The sequence below is a fragment of the Oncorhynchus keta genome, chromosome 31, assembly GCF_023373465.1.
Source record: "Oncorhynchus keta strain PuntledgeMale-10-30-2019 chromosome 31, Oket_V2, whole genome shotgun sequence".
Taxonomy (NCBI): Eukaryota; Metazoa; Chordata; class Actinopteri; order Salmoniformes; family Salmonidae; genus Oncorhynchus; species Oncorhynchus keta.
In genome coordinates this window covers 12,402,834-12,429,009 of record NC_068451.1, presented here as the reverse complement: position 1 = coordinate 12,429,009, position 26,176 = coordinate 12,402,834, and the positions used below count along the sequence as shown (strand labels likewise).

General features: G+C 44.3%; 1 protein-coding gene across 8 annotated transcripts in view; it reads right to left on the bottom strand.

Annotated features, from left to right (window-relative positions):
- The window catches only part of LOC118367507 (semaphorin-6D-like), a 132,334-nt gene that overhangs the window by 56,772 nt on the left and 49,386 nt on the right, over nucleotides 1-26,176 (bottom strand). For 6 of the 8 annotated variants that reach the window (XM_035751050.2, XM_035751056.2, XM_035751051.2 and 3 more), the window contains one exon: nucleotides 8,626-8,827. The exons of 1 other annotated variant lie outside the window; for it this stretch is intronic. The gene's annotated coding sequence lies outside the window, so the exon portion shown is untranslated. Of the gene's footprint in view, nucleotides 1-8,625; nucleotides 8,828-24,975; nucleotides 25,110-26,176 lie in introns of those variants that run through there. One more of the 8 variants, XM_035751053.2, reaches the window with a different exon arrangement.

The window sequence follows — 26,176 nt, the reverse complement described above, 5'->3', positions numbered from 1 at the left end:
TTGTATTGGATTTGTTCCCAAACTTGGGGTCGGGGTCCCATGTGGGGTCCCATGAGAAAATCTGTACTAATCTTATCAAACAAGTTAGGAACATAAAAAAAGAGGATATGTTGCAATATGAACATCTCCACATGGCCTATCTTCCCTATAGGCCGACATTAAAATGCAATCAAAATGAAAACAACACAGTTGAAAGTTTTCGCTTCGTCGCTATTTAATTCCTTGAGAGGAAGAACACACAGAGGAGATATTGTGAACGCTTGTCCAGCCTAGCTCGTTTCTTTCTCACTCATCTCCACTGTGTTGCCTCCCATGGTCTCTAAGGACCAGCCGAGGTTGGGGCATTAGCATTCCCACACAGAAGATCCCACAGATGCTCAGGGGAAAGTCCCACAGGATGCAATGATCTGTGGATCAATATCCGGAGCTTAACACATTGTGTTCACAGAATATTAAGTCATCGTGGGAAAGTTATCCCATCACGCTCCAGGTGAAAAGAGCCAAAGCCCACAATTATCCTAAGCCAGCCAGCCACCCACCCACCACGCTACGGTTTGAGATGATAAATGCAAATCGTACCAATGAACAGAGGAAAAACTACTTTGAGACAGGAGTCTGTCGAATTACAAAATACGAAAGCTGCATCTGTAAGCAAAATATTGATGCATGAATCAAAAGTAAGCAACATGCATCAACGTGCGTTGCAACAAAGGAACTGGATTTATTTGAAGTGTCCACAGGGACTTCGGACATTCAGACACAAACTCGTTGCTCAAATGTCGACAACGGCAACTGTGTAAACAGAACATCTCGTTGTTGACATCCTGACATGTACAGTGCCCATATTGCTGTAAACCCCTGAGTCTCCTAGACCTACCATTAGTCTGACTCGTCTATGTCAAATCCCTCCTTGTCCCTGCTTTTCCAGGGTAGCGGAGCGGAGAGCCTGTGACAGGTTACGCGCGCATCCACTGCACACATCATGGATAGTAATGGGGGCAGGGAGGGGTGTGTGTGAGAAAGTGTGTATGCAGGGGGGTTAGCAAGTCAGGATTACACAAGCGGAGCATGAGTTCCGCTCCGCGAGATCAATTTATGTCACCAAATGGCATGACAACCAGTCCCCTCCCAGTCACCATCTGCCTTGTCCCCAAGCCAATTTGTCACAGCACATTCATGTGTGGTGATGCCCTCCTTTAACATTGAGGAAGATGGCTGTGGGGAAAAGAAGAAAGGAAGGAAGGAAGGAAGTAAAGAAAGGAGGAAGGGGAAAATAGCACTGGCAGCACACTTATTGAGGTACTACTGGTTTGGACTGGTGTCAGAACTTAGTTCGCACCCAACTGAATTAGAATTACCTAATTGAGGTGAACACTCTCCAGCATTTTCTCACGTAAGATGGCGTCATTCTAACGTGACATACAGTTGCCAGGAGCCATCTGTCTAAACAAACGTGGAAGAATCATCTCTAAGAATCATGATGGCCTAACACTAGTTCCTAATTCTCCACTCTCCGTAGCTATGATGCACTGGCTACTACGGCAATGCTCGATCAGCTGAGCCAACCAGTGAATGGCCATTAGAGTAGGTAGTTTGCCAGCTTGCTGATGAAGTTGTGTCTGACTGATAGCAGGCACTGTGCCTTGCTACTTTGTAACATTTGGCCAATGCCATAACGCTGCAAAAGAGTGGTCAGCTGTGCTGCAGAACTCAGCCCACTAGTCACGGCAGAACAGAACAGAAACTGCCTTATCATGAAAACTCACTAGTGCTATTAGCTAGAATTTCACTACACTAGCTAACGGTAGTATTCAGCACTGAGTGTGTGAACTTGTTGGAAGCTCTTTAACTTCATATAGATTGATTTGAGACTGGAAAGATGGCGCCGACAGACACGGCAGCTCTGCTTCTATCTCCGAAGGAACTTCGCAGTATTTCGTTCGGAAAAGCTGACCACGACTCCATTTTGTTGATCCCTGCCTACAGACAGAAACTAAAACAAGAAGCTTCCACGCTGAGGTCTGTCCAACGCTGGTCCGACCAAGCTGACTCCACACTCCAAGACTGCTTCCATCACGTGGACTGGGATATGTTTCGTATTGCGTCAGATAACAACATTGACGAATATGCTGATTCGGTGTGCGAGTTCATTAGAACGTGCGTTGAAGATGTCGTTCCCATAGCAACGATTAAAACATTCCCTAACCAGAAACCGTGGATTGATGGCAGCATTCGCGTGAAACTGAAAGCGCGAACCACTGCTTTTAATCAGGGCAAGGTGACTGGTAACATGACCGAATACAAACAGTGCAGCTATTCCCTCCGCAAGGCTATCATACAAGCTAAGCGTCAGTATAGAGACAGTAGAATCTCAATTCAACAGCTCAGACACAAGAGGTATGTGGCAGGGTCTACAGTCAATCACGGACTACAAGATGAAAACCAGCCCAGTCACGGACCAGGATGTCTTGCTCCCAGGCAGACTAAATAACTTTTTTGCCCGCTTTGAGGACAATACAGTGCCACTGACACGGCCTGCAACGAAAACATGCGGACTCTCCTTCACTGCAGCTGAGGTGAGTAACGTGTTAACCCTCGCAAGGCTGCAGGCCCAGACAGCATCCCCAGCCGCGCCCTCAGAGCATGCGCAGACCAGCTGGCCGGTGTGTTTACGGACATATTCAATCAATCCCTGTACCAGTCTGCTGTTCCCACATGCTTCAAGAGGGCCACCATTGTTCCTGTTCCCAAGAAAGCTAAGGTAACTGAGCTAAACGACTACTGCCCCGTAGCACTCACTTCCGTCATCATGAAGTGCTTTGAGAGACTAGTCAAGGACCATATCACCTCCACCCTACCTGACACCCTAGACCCACTCCAATTTGCTTACCGCCCAAATAGGTCCACAGACGATGCAATCTCAACCACACTGCACACTGCCCTAACCCATCTGGACAAGAGGAATACCTATGTGAGAATGCTGTTCATCGACTACAGCTCGGCATTCAACACCATAGTACCCTCCAAGCTCATCATTAAGCTCAGGGCCCAGGGTCTGAACCCCACCCTGTGCAACTGGGTCTTGGACTTCCTGACGGGCCGGCCCCCAGGTGGTGAAGGTAGGAAATAACATCTACACTTCGCTGATCCTCAACACTGGGGCCCCACAAGGGTGCATGCTCAGCCCCCTCCTGTACTCCCTGTTCACCCATGACTGCGTGGCCACACACGCCTCCAACTCAATCATTAAGTTTGCAGACGACACAACCATAGTAGGCCTGAGTACCAACAATGACGAGACAGCCTACAGGGAGGAGGTGAGGGTCCTGGTGGAGTGGTACCAGGGAAATAACCTCCCCCAGAACGTCAACAAAACGAAGGACCTGATCGTGGACTTCAGGAAAAAGCAAAGGGAGCATGGCCCTATCCACATCAAAGCTTCAAGTTCCTCGTCATACACGTCATTGAGGATCTGAAATTGTGCACCCAACACAGACAGCGTGGTGAAGAAGGCGCAACAGCACCACTTCAACCGAGGTTGAAGGAATTTGGCTTGGCCCCTATGAACTTCACAAACTTTAACAGATGCGCAATTGAGAGCATTCTGTCGGGCTGTATCACCGCCTGTTACGGCAACTGCATCGCCTGCAACAACAGAGCTCTCCAGAGGGTGGTGCGGTCTGCCCAACGCATCACCAGGGGCACACTGCCTGCCCTCCAAGACACCTACAGCGATGTCACAGGAAGGCCAAAAAGATCATCAACCACCGAGTCACGGCCTGTTCACCCCGCTATCATCCAGAAGGCATGGTCAGTACAGATGCACCAAAGCTGGGACCAAGAGACTGAAAAACAATTTCAATCTCAAGGCCATCAGACTGTTAGATAGCCATCACTAGCCTGCTACCCCCAGTTACTCAACCCTAGACATGGAATCACTGGTCACTTTAACAATGTTTACATACTGCTTTTATACATTTATTTTTATTTCACCTTTATTTAACCAGGTAGTCCAGTTGAGAACAAGTTCTCATTTACAACTGCGACCTGGCCAAGATAAAGTAAAGCAGTGCGACAAAAACCAACACAGAGTTATGCATGGAATAAACAAACGTACAGTCAATAATACAATAGAAACATCCATATAGTGTGTGCAAATGACGTAAGAGTAGGGAGGTAAGGCAATAAATAGGCCTTAGTGGTGAAATAATAACATTTGAGCAAATAAACACAGAAGTGATAGATGTGCAGAAGATGAATGTGCAAGTAGGGATATTGGGGTGCAAAGGAGCAAAAATATACAAATAAAATAAATAACAATATGGGGATGTGGTAGTTGGATGGGCTATTTACGGATGGGCTATGTACAGGTGCAAAGATCTGTAAACTGCTTTGATAGCTGATGCTTAAAGTTAGTGAGGGAGATATGAGTCTCCAACTTCAGTGATTTTTGTAATTCGTTCCAGTCATTGGCAGCAGAGAACTGGAAGGAAATGAGGAGGAAAAGGAGGAATTGGCTTTGGGGGTGACCAGTGAAATACAACTGCTGGAGCGCTTGCTACGCGTGGGTGCTGCTATGGTGACCAGTGAGCTGAGATAAGGCGGGGCATTACCTAGCAGAGACTTGAAGATTACCTGGAGCCAGTGGGTTTGGCAACGAATGTGTAGTGAAGGCCAGCCAACGAGAGCATACAGGTCGCAGTGGTTGGTAGTATATGGGGCTTTGGTGACAAAACGGATGGCACTGAGATAGACTACACCCAATTTGCTGAGTAGAGTGTAGGAGGCTATTTTGTAAAAGACATCGCCGAAGTCAAGGATCAGTAGGATAGTCCGTTTTACAAGAGTTTGTTTGTCAGCATGAGTTTTTTATTTTTTTATTTCACCTTTATTTAACCAGGTAGGCTAGTTGAGAACAAGTTCTCATTTGCAACTGCGACCTGGCCAAGATAAAGCATAGCAGTGTGAACAGACAACACAGAGTTACACATGGAGTAAACAATTAACAAGTCAATAACACAGTAGAAAAAAGGGGAGTCTATATACAATGTGTGCAAAAGGCATGAGGAGGTAGGGGAATAATTACAATATTGCAGATTAACACTGGAGTGATAAATGATCAGATGATCATGTACAGGTAGAGATATTGGTGTGCAAAAGAGCAGAAAAGTAAATAAATAAAAACTGTGGGGATGAGGTAGGTGAAAATGGGTGGGCTATTTACCAATAGATTATGTACAGCTGCAGCGATCGGTTAGCTGCTCAGATAGCTGATGTTTGAAGTTGGTGAGGGAGATAAAAGTCTCCAACTTCAGCGATTTTTGCAATTCGTTCCAGTCACAGGCAGCAGAGTACTGGAACGAAAGGCGGCCGAATGAGGTGTTGGCTTTAGGCATCATCAGTGAGATACACCTGCTGGAGCGCGTGCTACGGATGGGTGTTGCCATCGTGACCAGTGAACTGAGATAAGGCGGAGCTTTACCTAGCATGGCCTTGTAGATGACCTGGAGCCAGTGGGTCTGGCGACGAATATGTAGCGAGGGCCAGCCGACTAGAGCATACAAGTCGCAGTGGTGGGTAGTATAAGGTGCTTTAGTGACAAAACGGATGGCACTGTGATAAACTGCATCCAGTTTGCTGAGTAGAGTGTTGGAAGCGATTTTGTAGATGACTTCGCCGAAGTCGAGGATCGGTAGGATAGTCAGTTTTACTAGGGTAAGCTTGGCAGCGTGAGTGAAGGAGGCTTTGTTGCGGAATAGAAAGCCGACTCTTGATTTGATTTTCGATTGGAGATGTTTGATATGGGTCTGGAAGGAGAGTTTGCAGTCTAGCCAGACACCTAGGTACTTATAGGTGTCCACATATTCAAGGTCGGAACCATCCAGTGTGGTGATGCAAGTCGGGCATGCGGGTGCAGGCAGCGATCGGTTGAAAAGCATGCATTTGGTTTTACTGGCGTTTAAGAGCAGTTGGAGGCCACGGAAGGAGTGTTGTATGGCATTGAAGCTCGTTTGGAGGTTAGATAGCACAGTGTCCAATGACGGGCCGAAAGTATATAGAATGGTGTCGTCTGCGTAGAGGTGGATCAGGGAATCGCCCGCAGCAAGACCAACATCATTGATATATACAGAGAAAAGAGTCCGAGAATTGGCCCGAGAATTGAACCCTGTGGCACCCCCATAGAGACTGCCAGAGGACCGGACAGCATGCCCTCCGATTTGACACACTGAACTCTGTCTGCAAAGTAATTGGTGAACCAGGCAAGGCAGTCATCCGAAAAACCGAGGCTACTGAGTCTGCCGATAAGAATCTGGTGATTGACAGAGTCGAAAGCCTTGGCAAGGTCGATGAAGACGGCTGCACAGTACTGTCTTTTATCGATGGCGGTTATGATGTCGTTTAGTACCTTGAGTGTGGCTGAGGTGCACCCGTGACCGGCTCGGAAACCAGATTGCATAGTGGAGAAGGTACGGTGGGATTCGAGATGGTCAGTGACCTTTTTGTTGACTTGGCTTTCGAAGACCTTAGATAGGCAGGGCAGGATGGATATAGGTCTGTAACAGTTGTGAGTGAAGGATGCTTTGTTGCGAAATGGGAAGCTGATTCTAGATTTAATTTTGGATTCTTAATATGAGTCTGGAAGGAGAGTTTACAGTCTAACCAGACACCTAGGTATTTGTAGTTGTCCACATATTCTAAGTCAGACCCGTCCAGAGTAGTGATGCTAGGCGGGCGGGCAGGTGCGGGCAGCAATCGGTTGAAGAGCATGCATTTAGTTTTACTTGCATTTAAGAGCAGTTGTATGGCATTGATGCTCGTCTGGAGGTTAGTTAACACAGTGTCCAAAGAAGGGCCAGAAGTATACAGAATGGTGTCTTCTGCGTAGAGGTGGATCAGAGAATCACCAGCCGCAAGAGCGACATCATTGATGTATACAGAGAAAAGAGTCGGCCTGACTCATCTCATATGTATTTGCTGTATTCTATTTAATGCCACTGACATTGCTCGTCCTAATATTTAAATATTTCTTAATTCCATTACTTTACTTTTAGATTTGTGTGTGTTGTTGTGAATTGTTACACATATTTCTGCACTGTTGAAGCTAGTAACACAAGCATTTCCCTACACCTGCAATAACATCTGCTAAATGTGTATGTGACCAATACAATTTGATTTCAGCCAGAAAGCAGGTCGCTAGTTAGCTAGCACATTTTTGTGCACATTTCAATTTTAATACTGATTCTACAACCACAAAACACCTTTAGCTTTATTTCGAATTAGGTAAAGACTTTCTCATGAAAAAAACATCAATATCAGCTACGGGTTTATAGTGTTTGGTTAGATTGGTAAGCCTTAACTGAGCCTTAAGGATGAAAGGTGGTTCAGTTTTGAGGATGAAATGAGTGTTTTCTAGTTATCAGACAGATCAGTGAAGACCCTCCAGTGGCAATGGAAAAGGTTGGATGAATGTCTTATAGGAGCTGTTATAGAGTAGTGAGGTTTGGGACAGGGCAATAAATTGGTGCCAACCAAGGCATTAAAGGAGTGTACACTACAAATCAGAGCTTATTTCTTACCATCTTTCACTAGAAAAAGCAGTGAAACAACCTTTGCAGCGATGCATGGAAGATATGAATAGAATATCACACATTTGTGCCAGTGTGTGAGGCCAGTGGGACGGAGACAGTGCTTTATTGCGAAATGAGTGGGTGACAAGGTATGAAAGCAATGTGAGACACAGTCCTCTCATATACACACACACACACACACACACACACACACTGTTTGCTGTGACAAGTCCCGCCAGTCTGATCACATTACATGCCTATGCTCCCACTGACTGGTGTTCCTTCCCATTTTACCGTTTGTGGCAGCCATAATGAAAAGCAGAAAATGGCCAACCATATCAGAGCCAGCTGTAGACACCCAACTACTCTGCCAGTGACCAATTGAGCACAACACCTATATCCCCTGTCTACATGGCCTGCACACCAAACCCTAATGCATTGTTTGCCTGCTAACATATTTGACAACAATGGAAGTGGCTGGCATGTACTCACTTTGATTGATGCACAACGCTACACAATGGCCCGTGGTGTTTGTATACATAGCCGGCCAAAAGAGGGCTATCAGTACAAAGCCAATGCACATCAAGGGGTATGAACGCAGGTGTGTCCAATGTGAACCCTCGTCCCGTCAAAAGGCTGAAAATACGGGCAACAGGGAGTGAAAAGGGTGACAGAGACAGAATTGCAGCTGTGTTGAGGGCGGTTGTCCATCAAAGCCGGGCCTATACAGATAAGGTTTCAAATGAAAGTCCTGAAGGGCTCATTTCCACTGCGGACAACAATCACTTCATGATGTGAGGGCTCACGTAGTCAGCTACTGGTGTTATCCGGAAGGACATTGAAACATCAACTGCAGGCATCATAGCACACCACTCGGTGACCTTTGAGCTATAGAACACCAATTAGATACGAGTCAGCATTTATTACAGCCAGCATGTTTGACGTCATACTCCATCTAAACCCATGGGTTAGACTACTTTGGATCCTGTTTCCAAGCCAAGATTCTATGTCTGAAATGTAGACATGAAGAGGGAAGAATAATGGTGACAGTACTCACTTTCTGTATCAGTACAGATGGATGGTTATTGGTTACACCGTCAAATGGCCCAGTCGATCTTTGGTTCCTCCCAAAAGAGGTGAAGAATTCAGAGGGTCCGATCCGATAAGTACGGAGGGGTTGTGCAGTTGGGGGAGGGTCAGGGGGTTGAAACCCCCCTCAGATATTTTCACAATTAGTTTTGCAATCCTCAGCAAACTTCCTGTGAGAGAAAAAAAAAACAAGAGACGAACAACATGAGCGGTGCGCTGCAGCAGTGATGGTCCAGTACGTAAACAACGGGAGGGAGAGTACAGCTGAGCTGCAAACACACAGGCTAATAACCTCTGCCTTTTCAACGCACAGCCTCGGCAGGATACTGCAACGGGCCGCTGACCCATGACTGAGGAAGACGTACGGAGGGGGGCAAACATCCTCTTAGCATAATCTCCTCAGTCGCTTTACTGTCATAACATAGCAGCATAACACAAGCAGATGAGCTTTAAATAGAACCAGATGCGTGGGGCTCCACAGGGGTTGAGGCGGTGAGGCGACAGAGAAGCTGCGGAGCTACAGTATAGTGTGAGAACTTATCTCTATACTTATCCATTTCCCCATAGTCTCAAATTGTTTAGATTATTCAAACAGCCTACAATGGATGTGGAATATAGACACTAATGGAAAAAAGAGCTGTCAATCATCTAAGGTTGTTTGTTACATAGTAACGCTAACAGCCTACTGGTACTTCATATAAAGTTGCTGTTAACAACTCTGTGTTACAAATGGCTATTCCACTGAAGCTTGTTTATGAGCTTCAGAACCATCTGGGAGATTGAATTATAACCGGCCTTGTCAGCTAACTGTATCATCATGGTTTTACCATCTCTCCTAAAGAAACCCCCTTGCAGTGATGGGAACCCGTGACAGATGAATTTCCCTTCAATCCATTCCAGACTAATGGCATGTGGTCGATGACTCTTGCGCCCATCGCTAACAACCAGCACTGACTAATGTCATGTGGTCGATGCGTCTTGCGCCCACAAATACGCCCCCGCCGCACATCCATTCATGCGCACAGGAACGCACACAAATGGCTGCGGATTGCAGGTCGTGACCCTGGAGCTCTCCCTTACATCCTGTGATTACTAAAGTATGTCCACTCACTGAACTGACTCACACAGCCCAGCGGATGGAGGACATCAGTGTCTCTGACCCCCCTGGATATTAACCCAGCTGACTGCAGCTGCTATAGACTGCAGAGTGACTCAGGAGCCTAACCAACAGTGGTCTAATGCCCCCATGAATAAGGCTATAAACCCAGAACCACCCCAGCATTCTCCACATTAACTAGGCTAGCGTGGGTTCCTTGGCATAACGACCCACAGTGACTAAACCTATGTGGTGAAGAGGGGGACGCGAACCTTCGCTCACACGGTGTGGGTCAGTAAGTGGATGCGTGTTGGTCTACATGCCAAATGACATAGGTTCCCAATCATGGGAAACAGAAGTTTGCTGTACAGGGTTGATGTCAGTGCTCAACTACAAATACCCTCTACAACTGATTTCCCTTTTCACATAGTTAAGACCACAGTGGTCACATTTGGCACAGAGCAGCCATTTTGGAGTGACACTAAACCATCAGAGGCCCTGTCAACATCTGTTGAATAGCTAATTTAGCAGCCTCTGGCACATAGGATAGCTCAAATTATGGTGAGCTGATTTCATTGGCACACAATGTGTCTTTTCAGAGTAGAGACCAAGAGAAGGTATGAGCAGGGCGTTTTGTTGTTTGTGCTTGCTTGTTTGTTTGTTTTCCCCAGCCCAACATGGATTGACTTGCAGTATAGATTTCACGAAGTTAAAACTTCTAGACGTGGTCTTTACTTTTTTTTCTCTTAAAACAAACCATACCATGCCCTGGAACCGAAGTTGAGAGAATTGGTTTTGGTGCACACATAAATATGGAGAATATAAATCATTCAACACATTTTTACTATTCAGATTTTGTCCAGTAATTTCTAATCTAATTGGCTTGGATTGTCCGCACTGAGCCTCCGTTTCCCCTGCCTTAAGGACAGCTAGTCCAACTTGGTGTCACCCCCCCCAAAAAAAAAAAGACAAATATTTTCACATGAACCTCCCTTTGAACTGTAAAAAAATATTTATTAATGTGGATATTGACTTTGTCACATCAGCATGCTTTTGTGACTCAGTCGATGCCAAGCAGGGCTACGGGCCAGAAGGTTAAGGGTTTCCCCGACCACAATGGACGAGCCACTCCCCGCCATTCTCATTACACCTACACTACGATCATAGCTGGCTGCAGATAATGATCAGCTAAGTGGAAATCAGATTTAACATTTTGATGCTATATTTATAATCATATAAAATATATGCAACAAATTTTCCACCAACAGGTTTCTGTGCCAACACATCACAACCAATAAGCAAAGCATACCGACTTTTGCCGCGTTAATGTCACGGTTTGAGATTTCAACACCACAATCTGCACAGTTTGGAGACTGGAATTATATTTTGGACGAATGTGCACAGGTAACCTACAGGAGATTTCTGAAGTAGTCTAATCAAATTAAAACATTGTGACTAGGTCTGTGACAATACCAGTATCGCAATATTTCTTCCATGGCAAAAATGAAAAGATAAAGCAGCCAAAACTCTTTGGTCCTTAAAAAACCTACTGTATGTAAACTATTGTGTGCTATATCTTGAAAAATAAATAAATGTGACTCTGGATGACATCATAATGATCCCAATGGGCACAGATGTCAGTTCAAAATGTAGTTTTGATTTACATTTGGTTGAGTTAACATGAATTCAACAAAAAATATGGTTTTAGGTTAAAAGTCAGGTAAAAAAAAATAAGACAAAATGCCCTTACATTGATTACTTTTTGCAAATCCAATCAGTTTTCCACATTGATTCAACGTCATCCCTTTTAACTCAGCATTGTTGTAAAATGACCTGCATTTCACTGTTAGTCTACAACGGTTGTTTACTAAGCATGTGACGAATTCATTTTATTTGATCACATTGATTTTCTTGGTTGAAATGGTATGGACACTAGGGATGGGCATGTAACATTTTATTACTGTTCAAGTCACTCGCATGTTTTTATTTGGTGTACGAGTCAACTGGTGATATTATATTGTGGAACACAATCTTCAAAAATGTAGTAACCTCAGCAGTGGGGCTTGCTTGTAGAAGTCTATGGCGTAGTTTTGCTTTGTTAATATAGCAGGCCTTATCTCCTGAGCCCTTATCACAGTCAAGACACCTATCTCATAGTGATAAGTTAAAAAAATAACATGTAAAATAACAGCATAAAATAGAACATAATGCCAGTGCGAAGAGATGTGCATCTCGGGTCTGGAACAGCTATTCTCAAAGAGTGATCATTTGAAACGGGGCTCGATACGGCGAGTTGAAATATTTTTTTTTCAGGGTTACAAACCGAGATCTATCTATCAATATACAGACGTTCCATTTAGAATATTCAAACTGTTCTTTGGAATTTTCCTCAATGGATTAACAATTCCACATTGAATACTGCATGCTGATAACGTATGGCCATGGCATCTGTTTGGTGAGCAGGTTTGTGTATTTTCAGTGTGAAACCCATCTATGTTTAGGCTAACCAATTCTAAAATGGATCATGGCTTTCACCTGGTCAGTCTACGTCATGGAAATGTTTGGTACAATCAGTGTATTTTCCTACTTCAATCAACCAGTCCATTTTGAATGTGTGATAAAACGTTTGTCATTTGACAAGGAATGCAGCTTGTGTATTCCGTTAGTTAGATCCGTTATTATAGGCATTTATTTTTGTAAACCTAACAGGAGCATGTGTGTGCAATCAGCATGCATGTGTTTAGGGAGCGGTCAGAAAACAACTGAGCGAATGAGACGGAGGGGAAAGGGAATTTAGGGAGAAGGACTGTGTGATGCTTGGCTTGGTTTCTTCTTGGTTGTGCCCCGCAAATGCACATCAATTTTGTGAAGAATTTCACTTGCCATTTTGGGCATCCACAAAGCACATTCCACCAAATAATCTCTGGTTCAAGATTGAGCTTTGACGTCCATTCGAGTACTCATGCCCATCCCTAGTGGAAACAATGTTGATTCCACCCGTTTTTTCCCCCAGTGGGATATTTGTTTCCAACATTAGGGCAGATTTCATAAAGAAATGAAATCCACTTTGTGTTTTGTCTCCTTGCCACGATACTAACGAGTATCGCGATACTGGTATAGTCCAGTCCCCTAATTGTGAATGGTTGTGTTTATGCCACACATGAAAGGTAAATACATTTTAAAAGTTAAATGACAAATATTTAGGGTATATTAAAGCTTTATTGGTTCTACGTGCGTAAGGAATATCGGAGAGGAGTCAGACCACACGTTCAGCTTTCCTGAATAACTGGGCCTGCTGGGAGCATATGTGGCCACATTATTATAGGACGACTTGAGAGAATGATGATCCACAACAGACAGCGCATCTCAGTATCACAACTTAAAATACAGCCAGACTGGCTTGCTACTGTGCCTCTCTATGCCTTATAAACTGTTCAGTAGACCCCCTGATCCAAATGGAATGAAATATTCAAATCACAGGGCACTGTTATTCAAATGATATTTTCACTGCAGTTTACAGCCTAGAGTAGAATGTTGTCCTCACTTGAAAACAATACTGAAATTATTCATTGTAATGTTGTGTTGTAGGTTAATCTAGGTAGGATACTTGTACTGTTCCTAACGAGCAATAAGGGAGCTGCGTGTCTCATGTCTTCACTGTTCTTTCCGCTTACATTGAAAATTGGTGCAGCTTTGAATGATATTACATGTAGTATGATTGTCCAGATCTGCAATATGCAAACTAACAAACAATCCACCTACCACTATTGTCACTATGAATGGTGGATAAAGGACATGATAGACAGACTGGTAGACTATTGACCTGTATGGTATAGTTAACGTGGGAAGTACCAAAACACCTTGACTTCCAGTACGGGAGGCGCATGCAAGCGGATGAGGACATGTGGCTAGGATGGAAGAAAGTATAATATTAAAACCTGCAAAAGGGCGAATGCAAACCAGGTTTAAAAAAAGGCACTACCCCCCCCATGCCCAGTTCATCTCTGCCCTCAAATCCCTCCTCCTTCCCTTGCAGGCTCCTCACCTCTTGCCTCCTTTCTTTATCTCTACCACTTCCAACCTTCACCTCCTACCCTTTATTGGCGAATTCCTCCCGTCTTCCAAAAAACCTCTTCAATGTCCTCCTTAAAAGTCTTTGCAAACCCTCCCCCCTCCTCCACATCCTCCCTCCATATCTCAGATCATTCTTCCCTCCAGATATCTCCCTCTAGGCATTGCGCTGGTTCGCTCTGCTGCAGAGGTGATCAATGGCCCCTGGCGCCTCGGGGCCCCTGGGCTCCTGAAATGCAGGTATTAATAATGCAGGGCCCGGCTGTCATATCCTCCATTAGCTTGGGGGAGACATGGGGCCCGGATGGCTGATTGATTACTAATTGGATTAATTGCAGTCTTTTAGGGGAGGAGAATGTAGTAGCCTGGAGACCTAGCTGGCAACTGATAGGGAAGTGCATTTGACATGCTGGCATTCAGAGATAGGGATACCGAATGCTGAAACGGGTAGCGTAAACTGTGAGGGGGTTGGGTAGACTGGGGTTGCCTGTTCAGTTTCTTTGGTTGACGCCAGGGTTGAGAGGGTATGTCATTTGAGATACAGGAACATTTGTGCAACATGCACTTGGTAGAAACGAGGAATTGCTCAAGCAGCTTCTCAATAGAGGCGTTTTCCATTATTGCACAGTGTGTGTCTGCTGAACGAAATTTACTCAATGCCTTGTACACTAAATCACCCATCCTGATGATATCGTTACTTTCATTTGCTAGGTCTTTCCTCCCATTTCCTTTGGAGGTATCTTCTTAGCCATCGACATCTGGCTACACACTTTGATAAGACAGAGATGTAGATTAGGTAAATGTGCAATGATTGTTTCTGATGGACAACACTTTCTGTAATCTTCTAACCTTCCTTTGAGATAAAGTTAATAAACCTCATTACAGCCATGGCACACAGATCTGTATTCTCCAGAAGGGCCCATTCACCACATTGGAAAAGCCTAAAACATGCAGTCATGTCAATGACTTTCTGTATAGGATTCTAATTGTTGACCTATCCATCGCACTGATCGCAGACATGTGCAAATCAAAGTTTATTGGTCGCATACAGTTTAGCAGATGTTATAGCAGGTGAAACAAAATGCTTAATCTACTAGTGCCTAACAATGCAGTGAAATGTCAAAAAGTACACATATATATCAAACAAATAAGAAATGTCCAAATCCAATTAACAACCCAAATTGCCTGTAACAGTACGTCAAATGTAATCCATACGTAGATACACTGAGTGTACAAAACATTAAGAGCACCTGCTCTTTCCATGACACAGACTAGGTGAATCTAGGTGAATGCTATGATCCCTCATTGATGCAACTTGTTAAATCCACTTCAATCAGTGTAGATGGAGGAGAAGAGATAGGTTAAAGAAGGATTTCCTAGTCGTGAGACAATTGAGACATGGATTGTGTGTGTGCCATTCAGAGGGTGAATGGGCAAGACAAAATATTTGTATGGGGTATGATAGTAGGTACCAGGCGCACCAGTTTGTGTCAAGAACTGCAACTCTACTGGGTTTTTCACACGCAATAGTTTCCTGTGTGTATCAAGAATGGTCCACCACCCAAAGAACATCCAGCCAACTTGACAACTGTGGGAAGTCAGCATGGTGAACGCTATCAACACCTTGTAGATTTCATGACCTGATGAATTGAGGCAGTTCAGGGGGAAAAAGGGTTGGGGTGCAACTCAATATTAGGAAGGTGTTCTTAATGTTTGGTATACTCGGTGTATACCCGATGAATTTACACAATACTGTTGAAGTCGAAAGACTACATACACTTAGGCTGGAGTCATAAAAAATAGTTTTTCAACCACTCCACAAATGTCTTGTTAACAAACTATAGTTTTGGCAAGTCGGTTAGGACACCTAGTTTGTGCATGACACAAGTAATTTTTCCAACAATTATTTACAGACAGATTATTTTACTTATAATTCACTGTATCACAATTCTAGTGGGTCAGAAGTTTAAAGGAACAGTCAACTTAGTCTATGTAAACAGATTGGACAATTTCAGAAATGTCCTGGCTTTAGAAGCTTCTGATAGGCTAATTGACATCATTTCAGTCAATTGGAGGTGTACCTGTGAATGTATTTCAAGGCCTACCTTCAAACTCAGTGCCTCTTTGCTTGACATCATGGGAAAATCAAAAGAAATCAGCCAAGACTTAAGAAAAAACAATTGTAGACCTCAAAAAGTCTAGTTCATCCTTGGGAGCAATCTTCAAATGCCTGAAGATCCCACGTTCATCTGTATAAACAATAGTATGCAAGTATAAACACCATGGGACCGTGCAGCTGTCATACCGCTCAGGAAGGAGACGCATTCCGTCTCCTAGAGATGAACGTACTCTGGTGCGAAAAGTGCAAATCAATCCCAGAACAGCAGCAAAGGACCTTGTGAAGATGCTGGAGGAAACCAGTACAAAAGTATCTATATCCACAGTAAAATGAGTCCTATATCCACATAACCTGAAAGGCCACTCAGCAAGGAAGATGCCACTGCTCCAAAACCGCCATTAAAAAGCCAGACTACGGTTTGCAACTGCACATGGAGACAAAGATCATACTTTTTGGAGAAAAGTCCTCTGGTCTGATGAAACAAAAATAGAACTGTTTGGCCATAATGACCATCGTTATGTTTGGAGGAAAAAGGGGGAGGCATGCAAGCCGAAGAAACCATCCTAACTGTGTAGCATGGCAGAATCATGCTGCAGGAGGGACTGCTGCACTTCACAAAATAGATGACTTCATGAGGAGGGGAAATGATGTGGCTATATTGAAACAACATCTCAAGAAACAGCCAGGAAGTTAAAGCTTGGTCTCAAATGGGTCTTTCAAATGGACAATGACCCCAAGCATACTTCATAAAGTTGTGGCAAAATGCTGTGGCAAAATAGCTTAAGGAAAACAAAGTCAAGGTATTGAAGTGGCCATCACAAAGCCCTGACATCAATTCCATAGAATATATGTGGACAGAACTGAAAAAGCGTGTGCGAGCAAGGAGGCCTACAAACCTGACTCAGTTACACCAGCTCTGTCGGGAGGAATGGGCCAAAATTCAGCCAACTTATTGTGGGAAGCTTGTGGAAGGCTACCCGAAATGTTTGACCCAAGTTAAAAAATGTAAAGGCAATGCAACCAGATACTAATTTAGTGTATGTAAACTTCTGACCCACTGGGAATGTGCTGAAAGAAATAAAATATTCTCTACTATTATTCTGACATTTAACATTCTTAAAATAAAGTGGTGATCCTAACTGACCTAAAACAGGGAATTATTACTAGGATTAAATGTCAGGAATTGTGAAAAACTGAGTTTAAATGTACTTGGCTAAGGTGTATGTAAACTTCAGACTTCAACTGTATATACTACGAATGATATGTACAGCAGTGGATATATTAAATTCCGTAAATATAAACACACACACACTAGTACCGGGTTGGACACCTCTTAGCCTCCAGAACAGCCTGAATTCGGAGCATGGGAACGTTACTCAATTGGTATCAAGGGACCTAATGTGTGCCAGGAATACATTCTCCACCCCATTACACCTCCTCGAACAGCCTGTACCATTGACACCAGAAAGGATGGGGCCCATGGACTCATGCTGCTTACGGCAAATCCTGACTCAGCATGACGCAACAGGAACTGGGATTCGTCGGACCAAGCAATGCTTTTCCACTCCTCAATTGTCCAGTGTCAGTGATTACGTGCCTCCTGGAGCCTCTCTTGTTTTTAGCTGATAGGAGTGGAACCCAGTGTAGTTATCTGCTGCAATAGCCCATCAGTGACAAGGACTGACGAATTGTGCATCCCAAGATGCCGTTCTGCACTGTTACTTGTCTGTTTGTGAACCGCCTGTTAGCTTGCACCATTCTTGCCATTCTCCTTCGACCTCATCAACGAGCTGTTGTTGCCCACAGGACTGCCGCTGACTGGATGCTTTTTGTTTGTCGCACCATTCTCGGTAAACCCTAGACACTGTCGTGCGTGAAGATCCCAGGGCGCCGTCTGATTCTGAGATACTGAAACCGGCACACTTGGCAAGGACGATCATACCACGCTCATAGTCACTTAGGTCACTAGTTTTGCCCATTCTAACGTTTAATCGAACAGTAACTGAATGCCTCAATGCCTGTCTGCCTGCTTTATATAGCAAGCCATGGTCATGTGACTTTCTGGAATCAGGTGGGTGTATCTAATAAACTATCAAGAGAGTGTACGTATGTAAATGGTGTGTATAGACAGTTGGGACAGTATGTGAATAGAAAATTAGTTATATAGAATGAACCATGACTAAAATACAGTATATACTGTACATTTAAAGTGGGTTAAACAATATGTAAACATTATTAAAGTGACCAGTGTTCAATGACTATGTACAGCAGCAGTCTCTAGTTGCAGGGTAGAGTACCGGGTGGTAGCCGGCTTGTGACAGTATCTAAGAATAAGGGCATGGTAATGGGCGGAGGCCAGCTAGTGATGACTGTTTAACAGTCTGATGGCCTGGAGATAAACAGCTTCTTATCAGTCTCTTGGTCCCAGCTTTGATGCACTTTAACTGTCTCCGGGTTCTCGATGGTAGCGGGGTGAACAGGGCGAGGTTTAGGCGGCTAAGGACTTTGATGATCTTCTTGGCCTTCCTGTGACACCGGTTGCTGTAGATAACCTGGAGGGGAGGCAGAGTTTCCCCTGATGATGCGTTGGGCTGACCGTACCACACTCTGGAGAGCCCTACGGTGCAATGTTTGCATGTATGTGCATATTAATGCATCCAATGCTGTGCTTATGTGTTTGTATGTGTCGGCCTTACGTGTTGCCCTTGGTAACTGGTGGTCAGGCATAGATCATGGTTGGAAAAACTCATGTGTGTGCACGCTGGGAGTTTGTGTGTGTGTACTGTATGTTTTTACAACACGCCAATACCCACAATAGAAACAAATCCACTTATGCATGGATCCGATACATATCATTGTGGGTTTGTGTATGCGAGCATCCACATGAAAGCAAGTCATATCCTGCCAGCTGGAGCACAGAAACCTCAGGAGTGTGTGTACAGTGTGTGAAACAACATACTGTAGTGTCCTACTTCCAAGCTCATCAGGTTATTTTGAAGGGAAAATACGATTTATTGGCCAATCCAGAAATCAAAAAGGCAACTCATTATTCCTGAATACATTGCAGCCGGACTGCCTCATCCTTTCCCAGGCTGTATCACATCCGGCCGTGATTGGGGGTCCCATAGGGCAGCGCACAATTGGTTCAGCGTCGTCTGGGTTTGGCTGGGGTAGGCAGTCATTGTAAATAAGAATTTGTTCTTAACCTTTACTTAACTAGGCAAGTCAGTTAAGTAAAAAACGAAAAACAAAAATCCTCAGTATAGAATGTCAGAGTGATAGACTACTATAATGGGATTTACAGAAGAGGTCCTTTGTCTGATCCTTGCTCTTCTCCTCTCAAGTCTTATGAATCATTAGAAGACCCTCATCAGGATTTTATACAGTATGAGATGTCATTACGCTTTCTTCCCAACGAGGTGTTGTCAGGATTCCGTCATGGTTTCAAACAGTAAGCCTATCTCTACATTTCACTCCCGAAGCGCACGCACGCACACACACACACACACACACACATACCCTTTGCTTCCTTCCAGGCAAAAGCGTTATTCCTTGGGCAGTCGGGGACAAGCACAACTCTCTTTCTCGCTCTGTCTCTCTCTTTCGCGCTGTGCTGCACCTGCTTCTCTATCCCCTTCACCCACTCCTCTCCTCACCCCTCACCGCCACCTCCTCCTGGCCCCTGTGGCTAGCTGCAGAGATGGCCCGCTGCGCTAATTGAAAGCGACCCTGACTCGTCCTTTTCCCCCCAGGCGCTCCAGCCGATGCCCCATTGTTTTCTTTCACTGGCGGTTGACAACTGGCCTTTTAGCCGCGGCGTGCTGCAGCGCAAACTCTGACCACAGCGCTCTGTCCTCGCGACCTAACCCCTCTCTCCCCACAGCCCCTTTTCAGGCCCATGGTGAAATGGAGAAACTGCAGAGTTGCAGATTTGGTCGTTGTTCTGTTTCTAAGGTAAGAACGGTTCAAAATTAGACAGAATCGCATGTAAGTGGATTCAGTTATTTTGATTATGGTCCATTTATTGGAGCCAGCAGCCCAAGAGGTGAAAATGAGACAGTGATGTTAAAATACTTTGAGTGCTGATGATAATAATTCACTACTTCCCCTTTCTTAGCAAGACTCCCGAAAGGATAAAGGATAAAACATTAAATGGGAACGCTGATATACCCACAAGACAGGCAAATGTGCTTGGATACAATTTCCTTCAGATGGCACCTTGTGAAAAAAACTGCAATGTCCCCCTGAAATGAGGCGCGTGAACGGGGAGTTTTCCCATGGCTGTAGGCTGTTCTTATCACCCACACGGAGCAGAGCTGGAGCCCATAATCTAATAGCCTCGCAGCACAGTCATAAATCACCCTGAGAGACTGCATGCTGCAACACACTGACACTTCCAATCTGGCAACCTGTGTCTTTATTAAAGACCACATTATACGGGGGAGACCCCCCTTTCCTCCAACTATCCTCCATTGGAAAAGCATACATCCTGTACACACACACAAGAACGTTAACACACACAAACACACAGAGATGCCATACATGCCGTGTAAATGCATGACCTGCGAACTGAGAGGGGAGGGCGATGAATGCTAGAGTGATGGCTGTAGTCAAGAAGCACATTTCAGTGCATGCGTGCGTGTTTGTATGTGCAGAAATGCACACAGTAGGGTTGGTTTTTGCCTGGCTGCCTGCCTGCCTGCCTGTGTGGGTCCATGCATGCATGCATTCGTTTCCTTTCAGTCATTTTGACAACTTCATTGGAAAATGCCAATGTAAACATGGATTCTGACAAACAGTAGCAATGCAGGGTCTAAGATAGCCAGCTTAGGCTCACTCATTTCCTTCTTAAATATAATTATAGCAATGTCACACAGAGAAATTACAACATAGCACATCCCAAAACGGAGATAGAACATTGGCTCATTTACGTAATAAAACTAAATGAAAAAAACCCAGCCAACCCACAGGTCTAGATTATTGAACCTGAAGGACCAGCAGGCTATTTTAAAAACATTAACATTTTGAGGAGGAGACAATGATTTTGGTAACAAATCCACAGCTATTCTGTGCTCTTTCTATCTACGAAAGCTCTCTCTTCAAAGTTCACAAGAATGACTCACTGAATCTTTGTCAAGACACTAGATCCATCGCTCAATGTGGAAAATCAAGCGTACCTTTACCAACCCTCATTTTTGAGTTGAACCAACTTTGGTGGAGAAAGCTAAAACTGCTTAAACTCACTGAGCGATGTACCAACAAAATGAGAAATTCAGCTTTCACTGCCTGTCTCAGTACTCAACCAAAATAGTGCAAATTCCCAAAAGGAGAGACCTCCCAAATTCCTACCCCCCCACCCCTCCCAAATCCGTGTGTACACATTGAGTGCCCCTCAGTAAACATTGCAGGAGGAACATCACCTCCAGACCGAGCCTTACTGTGGAAAGACATCACTGAAGACATGATATTTAAGTAGCAGTTGTTATTCTGTAGCGATACACCGTTGAGGAAGTGGATTATACAAAGACAAGAGTCAGAGGTGTTCTTGGGTTTTTCTGTAATCCATTCCACTGTAATATGACCTGTAGTTCTAAACCACAAGAGACAAGTCTCAGAGGACCTTTCTCACACACAGAGCGACAGTGTAGATCTTTATTACACCCTGCCATGCTTCAGAACCAGACACCCTCAGTCTCTCTGCCAGCAGATACCCAGACAGCAGCCTCCTCACCTGTGTCAATACCACACATCCTCCCAGACCCACCGTGGAAACCTGGGCACTGTGCAGTCTGGGCTTGCTGGGCAACTCACAACCAACTGTCGCTGCTATGCAGATGTTACAGAGCCATATCACAGAGAAAAACACTCACACAGTGAGTCAAAGTCTTGGCCGGTGTCGTTATCTCTGCTGACGTGGATCGTTGACACAGATGACAGAATCGGACAGGTAATCCTGGATTACAGTCCAGACGTGTCATATACTGGATGCCCTTTAGACGTGGGCGTAACCTCATCCATCCTTCCATCCTCTCCTCTGGTGCCCATCAACAGAGCGCCGTGCCCCTGCATAGATGGAGGAATAATGAGCTCTAGTTGCCTTGTCAACGCTGTCCTTTCTACCACCGTGCTCTAAGCTCCCATTTGGCCATTCCCTCCCCACCAGGCTCTTTTGTAATCATGGGGATCCAGGAGGCAGATGAGATTTCATATTGTCTGAAATCCCTCAATCTCTGATTGGAAACCAGGAATGGAGCATGCATACCCTGGCTGCATAACTGCGTGTGTAGATTGGCTTTTTAACAGCTTCTACCCCCAAGCCATAAGATTGAACAGCTAATCAAAGGGCTACCCAAACCCCTCTTCTACGCTGCTGCTACTCTCTGTTTATTATCTATGCATAGTCACTTTAACTCTACCCACATGTACATGTTACCTCAATTACCTCGACTAACCTGTGGCCCCGCACACGGACTCTGTACAGGTACCCCCTGTATTTAGCCTCGCTACTGTTATTTTCCTGCTGCTGTTTAAATATTTGTTACTTTCATTTTCTATTTTTAACACTTATTTTTCTTAAAACTTCTTAAAGCATTGTTGGTTAAGGGCTTGTTAGTAAACATTTCACTGTAAGGTGAACCTGTTGTATTCGGCGCATGTGACAAATTCAATTTGATTTGATTACTTCCACGCAGATGATGATTATAAGGGGATCATGTAAAAATGCTCCTCGAGAGGAGGAAAAAAACAATTGCACTTTTGCCTCAGATCTCAAAGCCATCAAACCTGGCAATAACAATGACAATGGATGATGGAGTGTTTTATATCGGAGTATTTAACAGCCCTTTATATTGGGTGGATCGAACCCGAGCAACAAAAATGATCTCGTCCTCAATTGGGTGACTCACTACAGCCAGTTTACACCAGTAAGCTCACCGCACAATTATCGCTATAGGGCGGTATCCAACCAACTTCCCTAAAGTCATACATCAAAGGGAAGAGCGCATCGGCTTGTAATTATGGAGGTTGGTTTCTGGTTAGAAGAAGTGGTTGACTTTCTGGTTTTTCTTCAAGCCCTCTTAGGTTCATCACTCTACTTGAGAAGAGACAGTATAGCATGACATTTCCTGTGGGGGAGCATTCTGCTCCTTGCCCACGTAACAACATGGTGTCAACCACACTCCAAAACAAAAACGTTCAATTCAGACAAACTGAAAAGTTGTGTTTCCTCGTGATGTAGGCAGTGTGCCGTGACTAACCAAATGTCTTTAAATGTATGTAGAATGAAATGCGTGTGATGTGTTGGTATTACGGTTCAGATAAACATTTACAGGTTGAGCTTTTCAGCATTCTCAACCTCTAGGTAACACAAAACGTCCTCATACCTCAGGTTAACGCTCTACTTTTTAACTCAGCTTCTCTTAAACCTTCATATGCATGACAGAGCATTTTTCAGACTAGCTTTTCGTATATTCATTGCTTAAGTTATTATTACTTCTAACTGCCTTCACCTTGTGAATTAAACATTACTTTTTTTTAAAGGTCAAACAGGAATAACTAGTATGGACTTTCTCAATATTTACTCAACCTATGTTGAGTTTTAAAAAACTTTTAGAAAGGGAAGTTATACTAAACCCAAGGGTGTGTGTAACTTCATCTACAGTCCCAAAAAGTCATTCGGCTACTTCATACACTTCATCCCTTCAAAACATCCATTGGGGGTTAATGCACTGCTCATTTAACAGTTACTGTAGCAGAGACAGACTTCTAGTTCTGGCAGCAGGGTTGGATTAGCTCATGTTTCTCTCCCCATAACTGACTCATTAGTTATATTTGAACCAAAAAAATAGAGATCTGTTCTTCAACAAAAGCAGCTGCTCAAACAAAGAGGAAAAACACATGCTGACAGAATAACAAAATGTTTCTTTACCGAGCTTGGTTAATTAACACAGGCAAGCTAACCTCTCACCCAGTAGAGAAAGAGTTAAAAAGAAAGGACTTGCTGAGCAGTGAAATTCTTACTCAAAATCAAATCAACACAAATTGTCACACATCCAGTTGGAAAAGGAGCATGTTTCCAATGATGACATGATGACACTAAAATGCTCTGAGATTTCTCAGAAATTACATTTCCCCAGCCTTGGATATGGAGATGCCTCGTGTTTCAATAGCTGTTGTATTTTATTTTACGAGGCAAGTCAGTTAAGAACAAATTCTTATTTACAATGACAGCCTACCCCGGCCAAACCCTAACCCGGACGATGCTGGGCCATTTGTGCGCCACCCTATGGGACCAATCACAGCCAGTTGTGATATAACCTGGAACCGAACCAGGGTCTGTAGTGACGCCTCCAGCACTGAGATGTAGTGATTTAGACCGTTGCGCCACTCTCGGGAGCCCAAAAAATATAGATTACATTTTTTTTAAACAAAATAATAAATTATTTTTTGACAGCCACTATAAACCATGAAATGTTTCAGAAAATACAATACAAAAAAACAACAAAAAAAACTGTCCCTCCTGTTCTTGAACCATTGGAGGGTAATGTAACATAATGACCACACTACTCTATGTCAACATGCTGTTTGGATGAATGGATGCAGTGACAGCCAGGGGGCAAGGGGTGCCCATACACACTGACATGTCGTGGCCTGGCACGAGCCAGTGTTCTGGAAACCAGTGGGACACGGGCCGCCAGGCAGGCCCGCTACAGGAGTAATCTGGTCTGCTAATGGTCCTCAGGGTTTGGGGCTGCCAATGTCGGCCCCACTGATGTGAGTGCCAGAAGGACCAGACTCTTTCCATCGCTCCACCAGAGGAAAAATACTGCAGTCCCGCTGGCCAGCACTGCACAAACACACACCCACTCATAATGATCAAACATACAAACACACGGGCATAGACATAGAATACTGTCCACAAACGTTTGTGTGGATGTATTGCACATGGAGGAAGAGACTTGCAGCAGAATCTGTACTAACACAAACTAACCCACATACAAAGAGAAAAGCAACTTGACAAACTGATACTGTACCTGATACTTCAACAGCAGACACTGCCCCAAAAACTGGAAACAAGATGGTCTGTTGAGATAGCCTGTTCCGATTCTTGCCATGTTCCGATTCTTGCCATGTTCCCAGCGCATTATGAAAAATTGGTCTCTCTTTCGACTGATCTGTATTCAAGCCAGGCAAACGGGATCCCAACAGGAAGCACGAAACCTCTCGTGAAGAGAAAGGGGGACGGAGAAACATGAGTGCAAGAGAGGGAGCAAGCTAAGGAGAGAGGTAGAGAGGTTGTGGGGCCCCGAGTGTGCCCCGTGGTGGGCCATTTCACAGTCCCACAGACTGACTAACACAGACAGGTCAGCTGGAAGACTCGCTGCCAAGAGAAACCCACAGGGGAAAGAGCCAGGCACAAGGCTGCACACACAGACCACACCTCCCAGCACAGCAAAACTATTTCCTTCTCAATCTGCCACACAATAACTGGGCCGCTGTTTATTGACCTTTTGCATGGGCTTTCATCAGGCAATCAGTTCCCTGCTCCAGGTACAGAAATATAATCTAAGCCCTCTGCCCTCGGCTGTAAACTCACCACCTTCCAGTTGGATGGAGCTGCTAACCCTGATTCTCCATTCACATCAGGGTATGTCAGGGATGTTGGGCTGCGAGCGCCTACGGGACTGTACGTCTCAGTACTGCCAGCTGTCACACCTTTCAGAGTTGATGAAATCATCATGGGTGACAATGAGATATCATATCGCAATAATTAGTGGAATAACAAATCAATTAAGCGTAATAATGGAGCTGAAAGGCTCCATACACAAGGGGGTCTGAGAGACAATGTCTGAATGCAGCGCACACTGTTTGAGTACTCATATCATGTCCCTGTGATTGCCATAGGAACACACATCATTCATTTATGGGTTGAATGTCAACATTGCATTTTATGACATCGTGAAATTGCAATCTACTTCCTGGTCTATGGGATACTGAATCTTTATAATAAATAACAATAATTTAAAAAATAACAATAGGACAGAACTTTCCAAATTTTAGAACTACAGCGTTTCAGCATCACCCCTTCTCAGCGTCAAACTTTAGGCAAAGTTATGGCAACAAGCTTTTGGTTTGATAGTTGACAACAACACTTGTACGAGCACGTCCAAATAAATGACTGAATTATTATCATTCAGAAAGTTCTGTCCTATTGTTTAAAGACTATCTTAGCAA